The 17,710-nt window shown below is 38.1% G+C and overlaps 1 protein-coding gene across 1 annotated transcript in view; it reads left to right on the top strand.

Moving 5' to 3' along the window:
- The first annotated feature begins 617 nt into the window (after positions 1-617).
- LOC145992253 (cytospin-A-like) overlaps positions 618-17,710 on the top strand; it is a 274,095-nt gene continuing 257,002 nt past the window's right edge. Inside the window, exon 1 of the mRNA XM_083128616.1 lies at positions 618-823. The gene's annotated coding sequence lies outside the window, so the exon portion shown is untranslated. The remainder of the gene's footprint in view (positions 824-17,710) is intronic.

Raw genomic sequence — 17,710 nt, 5'->3', positions numbered from 1 at the left:
ATTAATTATACGTATTATTAATTAATTGTGATTATTATTATTTAATTTAAGTATAATAAAACAATGGTAATGTGAATTTGGAAAAAAGTTTTAGAAATAACACCTTCCTTGATGAAATCCTGCGTACGCTACTGACTACGGATATAATAATGTATCCAAAAACCTGGTAGTTCGGAGGGGCGATCGCCCCTATCGTCCTCCCCGTAGATCCACGCCTGGACACACAGCTAACTGGACATTACTTAACTCATACTGGTCGACTTTATTGAGGTGTATGTATGAAAAGATATGCATGCTGCATACAATGTGCAGTGGAAGATAACTTGTTTGTAGATGTGAAAATAAGCTCAGTTTCGGCGACAAATTATTTTGCGTTTTAAGGTTGCATCAAGTAATAAAGCGAATCAGTTCGCTTGTTGGCTGTGCATTTTGTGTGACTGTTACAGTTGTATCCTTTCACTAGAAAAACAGCGGGGAACGTCTCTTTTATTTTTTTTAAATGGTAGCAAGGCGTGAGGTTTGTTTGTTGTCTGGGTACTTCGGAACACTCGGAGGCCGAACATTTCCGAATATAGACGAAGTGGGGGAACGGAGAGGAGAAGGCGCGACGCGAGCCTCTTCTGTTGCAGGTAAACCAAAGGAACGTGAAAGCTTCGGTTTTATGCGTAAAGCAGCCAGGTGTGTTATCGATCAGTGAGAAACGTGGAGTGATGTGGTGTAACGAGTTACTTGATTAGTGTGATAGTGTAGTGAGAAATAGCTGTGCATTTGTGAATACCTGTTGAAGATATCAGGAGAGGTCGGAGCGCCACATTTCAAACAGGTGAGTGATTCGATTCTGTTAGATTCAGGCCGTCTTCTTTCGTTAGAAAAATATCACTGGCAAATGGATTCGTAGGTTAGCTGTGCATGTATTGTCAGTGAAATGATAATTTGTAATGCATCTCAGAATGCTAGTTGCTGTCCCCAATTTTTATACTCTCCATATGCAAGCATTATATTTGGTCATAAATGAAACAAATGTAAAAATGCAAACAGAAGATTTATCCGAAAAACCGGTTAAAATTTTGAATTTCATTAATCTCTACGTGTGAGATTGTTTCTTGTGATGCTTGTACGTACATTATTGAACAACGAGAAAACAGAATAATGCACACCATAGCACGGTAACTAATAATGATGAAATAGGTTAAAAAATACAGGCAAACAGATTATGTAACGATGAACGAAAAGCGGTGTTATTTAACATTTCTAAATTGGCGTATGCTGAACAGTAGGTGCAAGAACAGAATTTCAATCGAGTTGCCAGTGCGTATATGTGTGAAGAACTGTTAAGGTTTCGAACTTAATCTTTTACAAGGATCTAAGCTCGGAAATGACAGTTTGTGTTGTGCGTGTGAAAGGGACAGGTAGAGAGAGTCGTGTATGTGTGTGTGCACTGAACATACTCTATGGATCATTAAAACATCAGCATTATTGTGTCAAGTAACGAACAACATAAGTTTATAATGCAGATAAGTGTAGCATTAAATATGTGTATTTCAGTATATAAAAAAGAAGTGCTGATATTTTGATCAAGTTTGAACAAGAGTTTTAAATAGGATAAGAAAGATCTTATCTGGAATGCCAAAATCCATGTTACTCTAGCTATATTTAAACATAATTGCTAGGCGTGTTAATTATTTTCTAAAATATAAGTTAGTTGAAAATACTTTTCATTTAGCCGTAATGAAATACGAAGCTTAGCTCAAAATTTAACGTGTAGTTGGCAGTTGCCACTGCTTACATCATTCGGCTATGTCCAGCCTGGTACTGCATTGGAAACCGCCGAAATAAATTAGAGAGCACGACCACGTCTGTTCCGAACTACTAACCAGTACACCACGGAGGCCGGCAATAATACTAAGTTAATTGAAATACATCAAAATATCACTTTATCGTAGCAATAATAAGAATAGCGTCGCTTTTAAGGTAATGCACAAATATTTTCGGGTTGAGTTTTAAGTCAAGTTAACCGGGACTGGACCTACAGTTTAAAGTCGGGTCGGAGCCTGTGCCTCCGCTGGGTATTGAACCCACGACCCCTCGACTACAAGGCAACAACGTTACCACTATGCCATGGTTGTTCGGTCCAGTACGTATTATCTGCGCCTAAAGTGGACAACTCAACCAAGAGCCCTTTCCAGTAAGTTATGAAAATATTGCCCTTGTCTGATAAGATTGTGTTATTAGTACGTATATGCAAAGAAGCGGGGTGAAAGTTGTGATTGTATACTGCAGTGCAGCATGCGGGAAATCTATGCATTTCGACATAAATTTCTCCACGGAAAGCATGGATCATGGAAAGACGAATCAAGAAAATGCAAAAAATAGTAATAGAAGCGTGACCAGCTACTTGCCAAGACCGTATTAACTTTTTCGCTTTCACTCCATATCAGACGGGAAGCAAATAATAGTGAAAGGGTTCTGCATCGCCTGCTTCCTGGTTTAATTGTATGGAAATGTATTTGAGATTTTTCACGAAGCAAGATTAACAACCACATCGGATGAAATGATAGGCTATTTTCTTTATTCTTGGGGCGGTTATTGAAGGGAACACCTCCCCCCCCCCAATGAGGCCGAGGACAAGAATGTGTGGAGGCTTACCTCTGGAAGAAGGGAGATGAAGTGGCAGCTGCTGCAAACATGTGCCTTCTTGTCACGGTGCAATGCACAGGGGACGTCTTTACTTTTACTTTTTGCTTGTAATATTACTGGATCGAGCTTAATTGGTGTGCTGTCAATATTTGATTGTAACAATTGTTGACCTTTTTAAAATTTTAAAAATAGTATCTATGTGATGGCCAATTCATGACAAATATAATCAATGTTATTAATGTAATATCAGTCCCTTTTAGTAGTTGATAATTGTAATTTATTACATAAATATTTCCTCCAACTGGGCCTCCCCGATGGTGCGTTGACGCCTTGTAATCAAGGGGTCCCGGGTTCGATACCCGGTGGAGGCACATAGTGGTTCGGATCCCACTTTAAACTGTAGGTCCAGTCCCAATTAGCCTTACTGTGCATAAAGTGGACTGAAAACACCAATCAATTTCCTCCAACACATTTGCTTTTTTGCAAGAGTTTAGCATTGGGCGAGGAAAATATAGAAATCGAATCTTACCCGGGCATATAATCTTTGCCAGTTCTGTGTTTCATGAATGTATCACGAAGAGAAAAACATGCTGGCGCTGTAGTTGAGTTTTCTAATTTACGCGAGCGGCGAGAGAGAACAATATAATCAGCCGCTTGCATTGTTACCCTGTCTCTATATTATCAACACGTTCAGCGCTGTCGCAAGCTCGTCCAGTGTAAATAAATATATATATAATAAATATGTATAAATAATAAGACACATGCTCGCTACACTTGCATCCAAAACTCTGATGATATCTTTTGAGTGTAAGGAATGTGGCAACAACACAGAACACGTAGGCGAGGTCGGAAGGGAGGCATGAGGAGGAAACAAATGACTGTCCACTTTAGTTCTTGAGTTTGCCGGGGTTTTTATCTTCGTAGTAAAGCTATAGGTGGACGACGATTATGAACGATGTTAAGCTTACGATTGATTGATTGATTGATTTGGTTTATTTTACTTAGCTTTTCTGCCACTTTTGGCTAATCGCGAAAATGAGTGTGAGTGATGATATGATGAAGGGACACTCACACCTGTGGCCAGATTGGGATTCGAACCCGGGGACTCTGGCGTCGTAGTGCACTGTGAATCTTACGATTGCGATGTACCTTGCCTTCGACATGACAACCGCTAGGCTAGAATGTGTATTTGCTAACCCCTGAGGACCTACCAGCAGTAGACCTAGCACACACTTGACGGAGAATTAAATAACAAAACTTTTTATTGATATTTGCAAAAGGTGTACTAATTTTCTTTCTAATGAGAACGTACATTCATTTTTAACAGCCGCGAAGAAAATATTAATCTATCAGCTTTTTATCATCTACTTGACATGTTTTCCCCTATCAGCTGTCATTTAGTTTGTTTATTTCACATACACACATTTTGAGAGCTGGAATTGGAAATTTACTTATCTCAAAACACTTCATTCCATTGTCAAAACTACAATTTGAGTTTTCGGAGAGTTAGTTGTGTAATCCTCAGTGACTTTGTAAAGATAGGCTTATCACCGGTGAAAATCAAACATGGAGTTTAAAATTCTAAAATTTGACTGTCGATGTAGACATGTAGGCAGTTCAGTGCCTCGTGTTCATCTTAAAACAAAATGTTCACTAGGAATTATAAACTACTGACAACTAGCAATAATTAATGACACTTAACGATATTAGTGTCATCAGTGGTAGGGTCTATCATCATACACAAGTCTTTAAAAACGCCCTTTGAGCAAAGTAGGTCCGATCTAATAAGGAAGATTTATAATAATAATAACAATATAATTATTATTATTATTATTATGCACAAATAAGCAAATTTTGTGCATGAAAGAAATTAAGAATAACCAGTTGCTGTTTTGTGAATAATATTAATAACAACAACTATATCTATCTATAGTGGCTAAACTTCTTGTTCACGTAGCTGCTTGTAAAGATGTTCTGTTTAACACTTCGTTATAGCTATCGATGGTACCGGGACGGTAAAATATAGGGATGGTTAAATTATTGCTTTAAAATATGTGATATTATTTTGTTTATCGCAATTGCAAAGTTGGTCGGTTTCACTCCTAACGTAGCGTCGAAACGAGGGATCAAGCAAGAAAACAAACTTAAAGAAAGGTAGAAATTTGTGCTATCACCAGGCTGCGAAATCGTTGAAGACGCACGGGCTATATATATATATATATATTGATTGATTGATTGATTTAGTTTATTTTACTTTGCGTTTTGTGCCTCTTGGCTAATTTGCGAAGATGGGGATGAGTGATGAAATTTATGAATGGACATTCACACACAACCAAACCCGAGCGGGATTCGAACCCGGACCCCTTGATGTCGCAGCGCGATGTGCTAACCACTCGGCCATATATATATATATATATATATATATATATATATATATATATATATATATATATATATATATATATATACAAACACACACACACACACACACACACACATATATATATATATATATATTATTGCTGTAAATCTGTTGAAGATCTCTTGAAAGAGCGACTGTGTGTTTTCGATATTATCTTTTGTAAAGGATATTTAAATTTTAAAAAAGCTTATCTTTTGTTGTTATAACAAAAACTCACCCCCCGGAAATTTTTGGTGGGAGGGATTTTTGTGGCCAAGATTGTTGGTATGGGGAAATCTCCTCTGTCCCCCAATGATTTCGTACTCTGGCTGTGATACACTGTGTATGTTGCTATGTTGCACAACCTATATAGGCAATATTTCGATTCTCGTCTCCCTAGTTATAACATTGTTTCCGGTTATCATCTTTTGTAACTTGCATTAGATTTTCATTGTGTAAGAAATGTGTAGTGTATTCAAACGCCCAGCATTCCTATGAATAATATTATTACTATGATGACTGTAGCTACACGCACAACTCCAAAGACTTCTGCTGTTCTTTTCCATGCTATGCTTAGTGGAATAACCCATGTTTTCGCTTTAGATGCGGGCACTATATTACGTGGAACCCATAAAACACTTTCTTTTGTGACCAGGAGAACCACCTTAACCCTTCTTGTGAGCGTCCATTATTTGTAACTTCGATGATATCGCTGGCTGATTCAGGAAGACAAGTGAAAGTTGCTGCAATTTTTACATAATTTTCTGGGTTTTCCCTTTCACATTGTTTAATCTATTGAGATACGTTCAGAATCCCTTTAACAATGGCTGCTGGGTGATCAGAATCAATAAGGAAGTTATCACTGTGTCAATTAAGGCTTGGCCGGACCTTTGGCCGACGCCGTCAATGCCGTTTTTGAAATGTCTTCTTCCTTCGAAGAACTTCTACTATGATATTCAAATTTTGAAAAATTTCGTCTCCTTAGTATTGGGTGACCAGATTTTCTGAAACGAAAAGCAGGACATCCATGAATGCGTACGGTGGGATTGGAGCTATAACTGAAAGAGCACAGGGTCAAGTGCATCCCCTTCCATCTTTGGCAAAGGAAAAGTCATGCTGCTTACATGTCTCCTGAAATATTATACAATTCTCTTTAATCTGTTTTCTTCTTGATTTTTATTTTTATTTAACGTCGCCTTTGTCACTTTTGCTTAATTGCAACAAATAATTATGAGTGATGATATGATTAAATTCATGAATGGGCACTCAAAAAGATCATCCATGCCGAAGCAGGTATTCAACGCATGGGCGCAGGGAGACTCGTGGGGACCCCGGGGCAGACTACAGAAGTGGGCCCCCATTTTCTGCTATTATAGTGGCTGGATCTACCAGTAGAAAGAAAATTAATTTTAGCATGTCGGGTGTAAGCAAATATAATTATCTTCTTTGATTAAAGATTTTTTACAGATGATAGAAGATAATAACGAGTGTGGGTACAAAATAACTAATAAAATAGATACAGTGAAATACACTTCATTGTTTGCTCTTTAACAAATGAAGATTAGTTAATTACAGTGCTTACATTACTGATTGTCATTTACAATGTTAGCTTAAAGACTTAAATTATTGATTTCTTGATTTTTTGACTGCAAAAAAAACCGATCACTTTGTTAAAATTGAATTTTTTTGTTCTGTCATTTCCAATTAAAAGTAAAGCTGGACCACTAAAGCATTCCTGGCTCATAATACTTCGTAAATAGTGTTTTTCTCTTCATTTTCAATTTAGAAAACTATCTCTATGCCTTTGCTACTGCGACAGGGACACTAAGGGAAATGAAAGGATCTACGCATACATAAGGACAACTGGAAGGAAACAAACCGTGATGTACCACAATGAGATAAGAAAGCTCTTTCACATAATTCATGTCCTTTATCTTGTGTTGATCGCATCTCCCTCTCCTTCGGCCATGATCAAGAAAGTGTGGGGCTCTAACCCCACACCCCCTATACGCCTTCATGGCATGGTGCATAGTACAGAAGAGCACTTTACTTTATTTTAATCTTGTGTTTGAAAGAACTTCTAACTGATAATACTTCTGTCTGTAATGAATATTTAGAAATGCTTTTTTCAATTTTTCCAGCTCAGTGCCTACAGAACAAGACAAATAGAAGGTTGTATCACTTTCTATGTGTTTACAACAGCTTTCAATACTTTAAAACGGTTGTTCAGTTGTGAGCAAATTGTGTCTATCACGGGTAAAATATTGATACTCTGAACCAGCTCATTCGGTTGGTAAGTCTTTGATTCTGACAGAATTCATCATAGTGCTACTTTATCTTTTTGGTTCTTTTGTCAGAGAACACACTTGGAATCTCCTACTTGGCATATATCTTTCTTAGCTTCTTCAACAAGTGATTCAAATGTTGATTCTCAAAGCTCAGTTATCTCTAAGAGAGCATTCCCTAAGATATTCTGCTTGTGATGACTTGGAAGTGATATTTATCTGCTCCAAGACTTTACATTGAACACTCAATAATAAAATGAAACTGAGGGATTAAAACTTCCTCTTGAAACCAAGTGCCTCAATTGTTTCATTTGACTTCCTGCTTGCTAATATTATATCAGGACAAAACTTTCAAAACATCATAGAAATTCTCTTTAAGAGCACACACAGCTTCTTATATTCGTGCCCATCGTGTTGGATTAAGGGGAAGAAGGACAATTTTCCTTAGGTCCTTCTCTCTGAGGCAGCTGGGAGCACCGTTTCTAACTTAGCTCTTTTGGGGCAAGATCTGGCTCTTTCGTGCATTCGTTTGGCTGTGAACTGTGGCACCCACCCCCTGCCCCACTATGATGCCATCACTAGCCCCGGCCCACATAGACCAACTTTTGCTATGCGTATAGATTTTGAACATGTGATATTATTACGTATATTGGCTGCGTCATCCCACCCCCCTCTTACCTCCCCAGCTACTTTTATATAGAGCCTTGACTGAGGTGAAGATAACAATATTGTTATCCGGTAATCTCTTATTTTCGATTCATACAACCATCGGTGGATTATTGAGATGGGTGATGCCGTCAGATATAGACGATGAAAACTAAGAATTGATTGTCATTACTCTAAAGTTGCCGGTAATAGCTGCGACCCCCACCCCCTTGACAACTAAAATTACCATGGTAGGCACTTATCCAGCCTTCGTAAATCTAGCTACTTGAAAGTCAACTTTAGCTCAATTTAAGGTTAAATTTAGCTCTTTTATGCGCATCCGGTTTGGCAACACTGCCAGGATAGCCGTAGGAGGCAAGGAGAAATGCATTACTCTTATGGAAGAATTATTTCATTTGTTTTCTTGGGGATATCAAACTTCCGAAGGCGGGAAAAAAACATATGATCGGGTAGAGGATCCATTGATGACAGAGGCGCCGCCTGAAGGGGGTTCACGGAGCACACGAACCCCAACCGAAAACGGAAAAATTTCAATTTGTTTTCTTTTCTGCACAATACAACACTACATTTTAATATACTTATTTTACTAAGCAGCATTTTTCGTTCATAAAGTCTTCACAATGCTTCAAATTTCCCAATTTCCCCCGACTGTTGACAAGAAAAGCTCACCAGGTGAGGCAGCGAGAGTCCGGGGCACATCTGGAGCAGTGAACTCCCTCTGCTGTATTCTTCCTGTGTTGTAGCTCTACCGAAGGAGCCGAGAGAAACCAAGGGGGAAATCGGAGCACGTGCGCCTTCCGAAAGAACACACTCAACATATGGCAGCAACTGTTCGGAGAATGCCGATAGCGACGGGGGGACGAGGTATTTTATTTTTCCTTTCGTTAACTTCTGTATTGGGGCAAAGTAAGCAGCAGTTAAGATATAATGCAAGCACTGTTTGCATTGTTACAGTAATTCCTAAGATCTTCGATGTTTTAACCTAATATCTTTCTTCTCCAATACATTTCACCAAAAATGAAGACCGCAAACCTCCTCAACAACTCCATTGCAAATAGTTGTCGCGCACCTAAAACCTTGCATACCGAAGGTTTTTAGTTTTAAAACACTATATCACCAAAATGAGCAGATTTACCCTTACATCGATAATCAAAATGTGTTGCTTAAACCTTTAGATAATATAGATGAGTCAAAACGAAGGAAGACTAAGACACTGTTTACAGAAAATAATATTTATCTTGGTACACATGTAAAACGAGTATGGATAATTACCAGTTACATATTTTGGAAAAGAAATTATAATGTTATAAACTCCTACAGATAAGCTTTAAAACAATAATTTTTAAGTATCGCGAGTTGCAATTCTCATCATGAAATTTGAGCATTGCGAGAGACTTACGAATGAAATATAGGGAAGCTGCTGTGAAATTACAAATAGCTATTTAAAAATAATCACATATTCGACGGTATCATGATTAGCTAAAATGAGAGCGGGGGTTAATTCTTAGGAGCAAGAAAAGGAATTTTCAAAACTAAAATAAAGAGAAAAGTAATTGTTTATTGGTTTGGTTTATTTTACTTCGCTTGTCTGCCTCTTTTGGCAAATCGCCAAGATGAGGATGAGTGATGACATGATGAAACTGATGAAGGGACATTGACAAAGAACATCCATGTTCTGGCAGGGATTCGAACCCTGGTCCCCTAGAGTTGTAGGACGCTGTGATAACCACTCTGCCACGGAGTTCGGCGAGGAGAAAAGTAAGGAATTTCAATAATTAAAATTTGCAAATGAATTTTTGCATTCTTTAACTTTAACCAATGTCACTTAGGTTCACTGTTCTCTTCTCTGCGATGGTGATTAATACTAGATCTCTCTGTGTGTTTGTAGCCCCCTCGGTTTGGGGGAGGGGGTGTAAATTTTCTCTGATTTTAGGCTGGCTGTGAACACCCAAAGATTTACTCCACGCGACGCCACTGATTGAAGATGATATTTGCGCTATATATTATAGAAAGAGTCGAAACTCCCATTTGTTTAGCAATAACTTGAATTTGAAGTTTCTCTCCATAAGAAATACATGGGATTCTGTAGATACTTATTCATCATATTTTTCAAACACGGTATCTACGCGTAGCTTAATAATCAACTTTAAAAACTGCTTCCACTTGCAACATGGAGAGAAATTCATTCTCTCAAATTATGTGTGGATTTTCTTTAGTAGCAGTTGCCCATTCCGACGATATTTAAATAAATGCATGCCTGATGCGAAATTGTCACACCTCAACTTAAGCCTTTGAAAGTTGGGTTCGGCTTATTTCTTGATAAATATTTTAACTACTGCCTTCGCAGAACTTCCTTACAAAACACACACACACACACATATATATTCTGAACTGTTTCAAACCAACAGGGCTACTTCTCGGTTACCTTCCACCATCTTTAAGAACCAAATTTAAATCATGACTGGCGCAATATACGTATTAACAACTTAAAACAAAGGTTATAAATTATATTTACGAAATATTATTTTGCGCATACCGCCTTCTCTACAACACAGCTATGTAATATCCATATTTAAAAAAAATCCAGCCCCCTTTGAAAAAATTCCTTCAGCGCTAGTGGCTTGAGGTGCAAATTGATGGGTTCTTTTTTGTACGTAAGCAGATATTCCGGCCAGCCCTGCAATTCTAGCTTAATTGTGTTTTACCCCGATAGCTTTCTTTGCTTAGCATAGTGGGAAATGGTGGCAAAATTACTGTAGATATGCACCTATACGAAACCACCAGCTTCGGTTTTCTCAGATCACTATAAAGTGCTTCCAATGGGCCAGTGAAACAAAAAGATAAGGCATTAAGGTCCCATTACAGTCTTTCGGGGGCCCTTTTGACCTCGGGGGCCCCGGGGCACATCCCCTGATGCCCCTGATTCGACCCCAGAACCCCTGGAGTCCTGGCGTCCAACCTCCCGCACGCAGGTCTTCCTTTCTTATAGGCTATATTTCCCTTTTCATTTCTCTCTTTTTCGTTCCTCCTTTTTTAATTTTACAGATTAACCTTCCTATCTCTCTCTGTTTTTTGCGGTTCCTTGGTTTCTTACCACAAAACATCCATACATTGTGAAATAAGAAAAACTCAATATGCTGACCAAGGCAGAAATTTATTTTATTATAAAACATAACTAAACTAAACTAAACGTAGCTTTTCAACCTTCTAGCACGGTCTTCTTCAGACTCTGCACTAAGTAGAAATGTTTTGCAGGACGCTGTTGAAAAATAGGACATATTTGGTATTTTGGAGTGCCATCGCAGACTGCAGGACGTGACCCTTAAAAAAAGGACTGAGAAAATCAAGACGTCTGGTCACCCCACCTCAGAGTACATACACGTGAATGTTCATGTGGTTTCCTTTCGCTGTTCAGATATTCGCAATACTGTAATAGTCATGAATGAATTTGAATTTTTGTTTTTTAAGTTCACTTTATGCACAGAAAGGCTAATCGCGATTGGGCCTACAGTTCAATGTCGTATCCGAACCACTATGTGCCTCCATCGGGTACCGAACCCGCGACTTCTTGTTTGCAAGGCGACGACGTTACCACTACGCCATCGAGGAGGCCCAGTTTAATAGTCTTACGTAGCCATGCAATTGGAAAATAGTCAGGGGGAAAATTGTACTGAAATACCAGACACGTAGCTAGGGAAAGGGCTAAGGGGCTGAAGCCCTCCTCCGAAATCCTACAAATATCTAATTTAAATAGTATATAGTGGTAATTAATTTTACTTGCTTCGCAGGATTAATCATCAGATCGAAAAAAGTTTAGCTTATAATAGAGGAACCAGGTTGTTATAGTTTTATATTAGATCCACAGCTTCCAAAATTTATAGTTTTCTTTGTGAGAGGTCACAGAATATCAACTTTTAAAGCCTTTTTTAACGGAACGTGTAAAAGTTAATAACAAAATACAATAACTATGAATCTCAGTACACTAACTGTACAAAATGTATGAAAAATAATGGACAACAGTTGAGCCGAATATTCATCGAGTGGCATAGTCTCTCCATCTACATAATAATAAAAATAAAAATAAATTTAGACTAAAATAGGTTTATTTTTAATAACTTATAATAATCCTAATCCTTTGCGCAACAGCCCTGAAGGGCCTTGGCTTACCTACCTCTCCCTCCCACGCTTTCCTTCGTCACCTCTAAGCGTGGAGATCTTCAACCAGTATTGGAATAGTCGGGGGGTCAGCCCGATGTATCCCCAACCGTTATAGTGGGTCGTCTCGACCGGATTACGCTCACTCACTCGGAGCTCCCCAATTTCCTCACGATGGTGGGTTGCCACCGGCCCTATACGTAGGCCGAATAAATTCCGACCAGAGCCGGATTCGAACCTACTCCGTCCCGCAGCAAACTATCTTAAGACGAGTGAACGCCTTAACCCGCTCGGCTACGAAGGGGGACTTTAATAACTTATAATAGTTATTATTGTAAAATGACAATTATAACCGTGGTAATAATTATAATTATCATTATTATTTCTACTAATCAAGTTTTATCAGTGGCCTGCCCATCCTACAAATATATCCCTATGCTGATAAGGGATGAGCACCCCCACCCCCCCCGAAAGAAAATCCTGGATACGGGCCTGTCTATGGCTTTGTACGTTAATCGAAACTACTGCGTTCATAAAATGTCTATATTTTCAGTTGTGCTTTTTCGTCATTCGAAATTATGCTCCTTACTGCTTCAGCCAAATAATGAACCGAGATATTCAAGATCAGCTGACAATCTCCTTACATTGTCATAATTTAATAAGAATTTCAGGAGGGGTCCGATACCTCCGTAGATGACGTCTGAAGTTAACAATGATCCCAAGGAGGCCAGAGGGGCCACTTGACTTCCTTAGTAGTGGATATGTGGTGATATGTGGTGAATTTCATGGAATTCGAATCGTGAAATTGTAGCAATACTTTATTACAAGAAAAGTTGTTTTCTTTGATTAAAGGCTGTAAGTTAACTACCATATCCAACAAAATCACGAGAGAACGTTTTTACCAGAGACATTAGAATCATGTTGGCAGCCGTAATTATAAGTGTGCGGGACGGGGTTTGGATCAGAAATTTTATGATCCAGACTTTCGGGACTGAAATAATTTATTTATTTATTTATTTAATAGAAGATTCCAAATACAGCGTTAGCCATTTTACATTGGAACGATTTTATAGAACATAAGGACAAAAAGAAATAACATAATACAACAAAAAAAAAAATAACAGAAAAATTACATGTGGTTAAGAGACTTACATACTTTTAGCTAACTTTCTTCTAAAACGGTCCAGATTTTCAAAAATGTCTATTTGGCTTCCTAGATATTATATTCACTGAGCAGTCTATGGAACAGAGAGCGCTGGATGAGGCACAATCTCGGCTTCTGAGAAGCGAAAAGTAGAGTGCTTCTTGTTGAGCGGGCAGGCACACGAAAGTGAATTTCCTCAAGAAGGCGGTCACTTCTGATGTTGCCATTCACTATTTTGTGTAGAAATATATGGTCAGCCAGTCTATGTCTCTCTTGAGGAGTTTTACTCCTGTCCCTGTAATAGAGTCCCGTAAAAATTTTAGTTATGATTTGTCTAACCAATGGAACCTAGTAGAATACATGTGCGAGAGTCAGAAAAACTTGGGTAGACATCACCATATTCTGGACCGGGTGTTTTAGACGCTATTTTCCAAAATGGCCGACAGCGACAATATTTTGCTTTTATTTCCGCTCCTGAAACCTTTAAAGTCATAATTTTGGTGTCTAAATATATGTTTTGAAGGGTGAGGAATCGAATTAAATGGTTCCTGAAGTTGTCTGATTGTTATTTATTTCAGAAAATATTTTCTTTTTCTATTTGTTTGTCCAGATCCAACAAAACTGCCAGTCAAATCAAGGATATCTCAGAGTAATCTTATTCAACGAAGTCACTACATACGAAAGGAATTACCATGTCAAAGGGTCTACATTACAAAAGACCAGACAGCAAAACATGTTTTCATGAAAGTTTCAAAGTTAAGGAAAACCTGCTCTGTAATGAGAGCACTGAAAAGATACATGCTGAAACTGAATTTGCAATCACTTTAATTAAACATGGGATTCCTGAAGATACAACTAACTGATGATCTAATTGTTCCAACATGGGCTGGATGTCGTGCTTTGGTATCAACAGCTACACCACCTCTCATGCATGTGGGATTTCTTCCATTCATCCCCAGGCCAGTTACAGAACATGCTACAGTTTTCTTATCATTGAAAAGTTTGCAGAATGTTTGCTCACAGTTAAAACAATTAGCCTTACCAGTATTTTCAGATGAGGGTGTATTCCATATCATTTCTGATATTATGATGAGTAGCCCTTCTGAGTTTCCTGACATCATTCCAATGATTGGAAACTTCTATTGCGCAAAGGTCATCCGGCACATTATTGGAAAATATCTGTGTGGCAGTGGTGCAAAGGATGCACGTATTGAGTGCAAAGTGTTTGGTGTTAAAAATGCGAATCAGTAATGAATGGAAGTCATTATGTGAGATCGCTCAAGGGATTACTGATTCTTGAAGAAGCTACATTTAAGATGAAATGGTCAGAATTTTGGAAATGTAACCCCAAAGAAAAATATGCTATTACTAGGGACATTGAATTTTCGCGATGCGCGAAATCGCGAAATGTGAAAAAAATATGCAATTTTGAACATTCTGCACGTAACTACGCCCCCAATGAGTTTTATTCGCGAAGTAATGCGAAATGTGTGCTTTTCCACGAAATGAACGCTTTTTCACGAAATAACCGTGAAATATCATCAAATTAAGTAGAAAACACCCAAAAACCGGCAATCGAGGTTGTACGAGCAAACTGTCGATTTGTAACGAAACGTTTACCTAAAGTTTCCTACCACTTGCAGCTGAAGAACGTTTTCTAACTTCCATCACATCAGGAAGACGCTGCAAATTGGGATTTCCCATGCACATAATCTCAGTTCGAAAACTTCGCTCCCTGTCAAGCTGCATTCCTTTCTTCCCCCGAATATGCATTTTAGAAATGAAGTGATTTTTTCTTGATGTTTTCTTTTTTGTTGGACAGCTAAGTACTTGTGTATGTGTAAAGTATATAAAAATGAAAAAATAGTTTATCAATTTATAGCTCTTTTGTATGTTGTTTCCTCTCATGATGAAAAAGTGTGTGCCATTTTTTTTCCACCGCTGGTATATACCGCTGATCTAACATTTTATTTACCGCTCTCCTCAGTTTTTATTTACCATAAATTTGTGTCCCTAGCTATTACCATTCAACAAGCCGAAAAATTGAAAATAAGTATTTCAACTAAGAATGTGATAACAAGCCCAACAGAGTTTAATGAACTTTTAGCAACCTTAGCAGTTTTGTACTATGACTTTCAGAAATGTTTAAATGATTGTGCCACTAAGTTCTAAATGTGCCGATACTAGGATACATTCCTTTACCTGGTAAACTTGTTGAAATTTCTCATAGCGTCTGACAGAGATGGCGATTGGAATAGCCACCTTCAAGCTATTCAGAACCTTCAACCTATATTCTGTGAATTTGACAGTATTAACTATTTAAGGAATGCATCATGGTATCTGGAAAAAATGCGATGGTTAGAGGATGAGCATCCTGAAATGTATCAGAACTTTCAAACAAGCCATTTTGTAGTGAGGCAAACCAATCGATTATTTAGTGCTGTGTCACCGGTCATGAAATTGGAGCAAACTATCCAACGATCTCGAAAGAGTTCTAAAGGAATAATTGGACAAACAATGCAACAAATGTGTGTCACTGAATGGGAGTTGGTATATCACGAGGTACTAGGAATAAGCAACTGTTTCCGAGAAATACTTGGTGCTGATGATACCAGTTACAGTGAGGTAACTCTTCATCATGAATTATCAGGAAACTTGAGTTCCAAGATGTTAATGTTTGTGAATGCAGTATTTGAATTTATGAACAGTAGAGGCAATTCATATGAAACATCCAGCCAGACCCAACTTCATAATTTTATCAGTAAACAATGTGTACCTAGAGAGGAAGCTATCCGCCTGATGAAAGTGAGAGAGCATGGAGAAGAGAGTAATGAACTATTCAGAAGTGAACGTTTCGTTAAGAAAACTACAAAACTTTCTGTTGTCATCACGAAGGTAAGACTCCTAACAATAATGGGTGAAACCGTAGTGCCTGCTCCGAAATCGAAGACAACACCTGCTTCCCAAAAGAATAATATTGCTGCAGCTGATAGAAGTATACACATAGCTAAAGCACGAGGAGAAACAATGAAAGATATTTTGAAATATGATCTGCTGCCAACTAATATGTTATTAGATGATAATGGCTACACAACAAAACCTGTAAAGTATCTACTGTTTCACATTGGAGAAAAAACTAGATCCAACTGATTACTGTTTTCAAGAACGTGAAGTCATGAATACTGCTGTCGTAGTTGATTTTATGTCACAAGTTCGCCAACTCAGAACTAAGTGTATGGGAACTTTTAAAAGTATATTTTATAAAGTCTGGACTAATGCAACTCAATACCACGGAACTAATAGAGTGGATTTTGTATTTGACAGTTACATCGAGCAGTCACTAAACGAAGGTGAAATAGAAAGACGGAGACCTGCTGATCCAATTGAAATGATGACAATCGAATGGGACACACTAATTCCTATACAGATGGACAGATTCTGGTCTTCAAGTAAAAACAAACAGCTGCTTCAATTGTCCGCTGCTACCGGTTTTATTGAACATGCAAAAACGACTCACTTCACTACAGTGATAAGTGGAACCATTACAGGGGACAATGATACCAGAGATGCCTTCATAGTTATGAACAAGGAACTTCGAACTTGCTCTGACCTTCAGACCTTTGTAGAAGAAGCAGATTCCAGAATGATACTCCATATATTCCATGCTGTAGAGTCAGGCATAACATGCCTCATAATATTATGTAATGACCCTGATGTAGTTGTTCTCGTCCTTCGATATTATTTGAACTATTCACGAAAGGATTGGAAGAAATGTGGATTAAAGTGGGAGTGGGTGACAAATTGCGTTATGTGCCTCACACGTTGGGGAGAAAAATGGGAGCTACGCTTTGCATCACTTTAATTAAGGCACACATCGTTACAGGTAGTGATGTTACAAGCAAGATAGGAACAAAGCCATCTTCACTGAAAGCATCACTAGAAACATTACTAATTGGATTTGCAGAAGAAAATAGTCTGTCTGAAGAAGCACTTGATAAAGCAGAGGAATATCTTGTTCAAGTTTAACATCCATCCTCAAAGTATAAGACATTTGATGAGCTTCGTTATTCATTACACAAACAGAAGCACATATCTGAGCTACCACCCTCATCTTTCTCAATAAGAAATGGACATTTGAGAAGTTCTTTTTTGTTCTCCAGAAATGCTTAAAACTTTCACGAATATATACTTTCCTGATGGAACCGTGCAACCAACCGATTATGGATGGTGAAAAGATGCAAATGGCGTACTAAAGCCTGATATTTGCCTTCATGAAATGCCTTCTGAGCTACTAATACAGTGTACTTGTAAAGCATGTGCTACTAGTAGATGGAAATGTTTTATGAAATATTTACCATGCACTGAGTATTGCAAATGCGGCGAAGAATGTAAAAGATAGTGTAGGAGAAAAATAAGAAATTA

The sequence above is a fragment of the Lepisma saccharinum genome, chromosome 9 (genome assembly GCF_977018435.1).
Source record: "Lepisma saccharinum chromosome 9, izLepSacc3.1, whole genome shotgun sequence".
In the NCBI taxonomy this organism is placed as follows: Eukaryota; Metazoa; Arthropoda; class Insecta; order Zygentoma; family Lepismatidae; genus Lepisma; species Lepisma saccharinum.
Note: the sequence above shows the minus strand (reverse complement) of the source record. Positions and strands in the feature narration are given on the sequence as shown.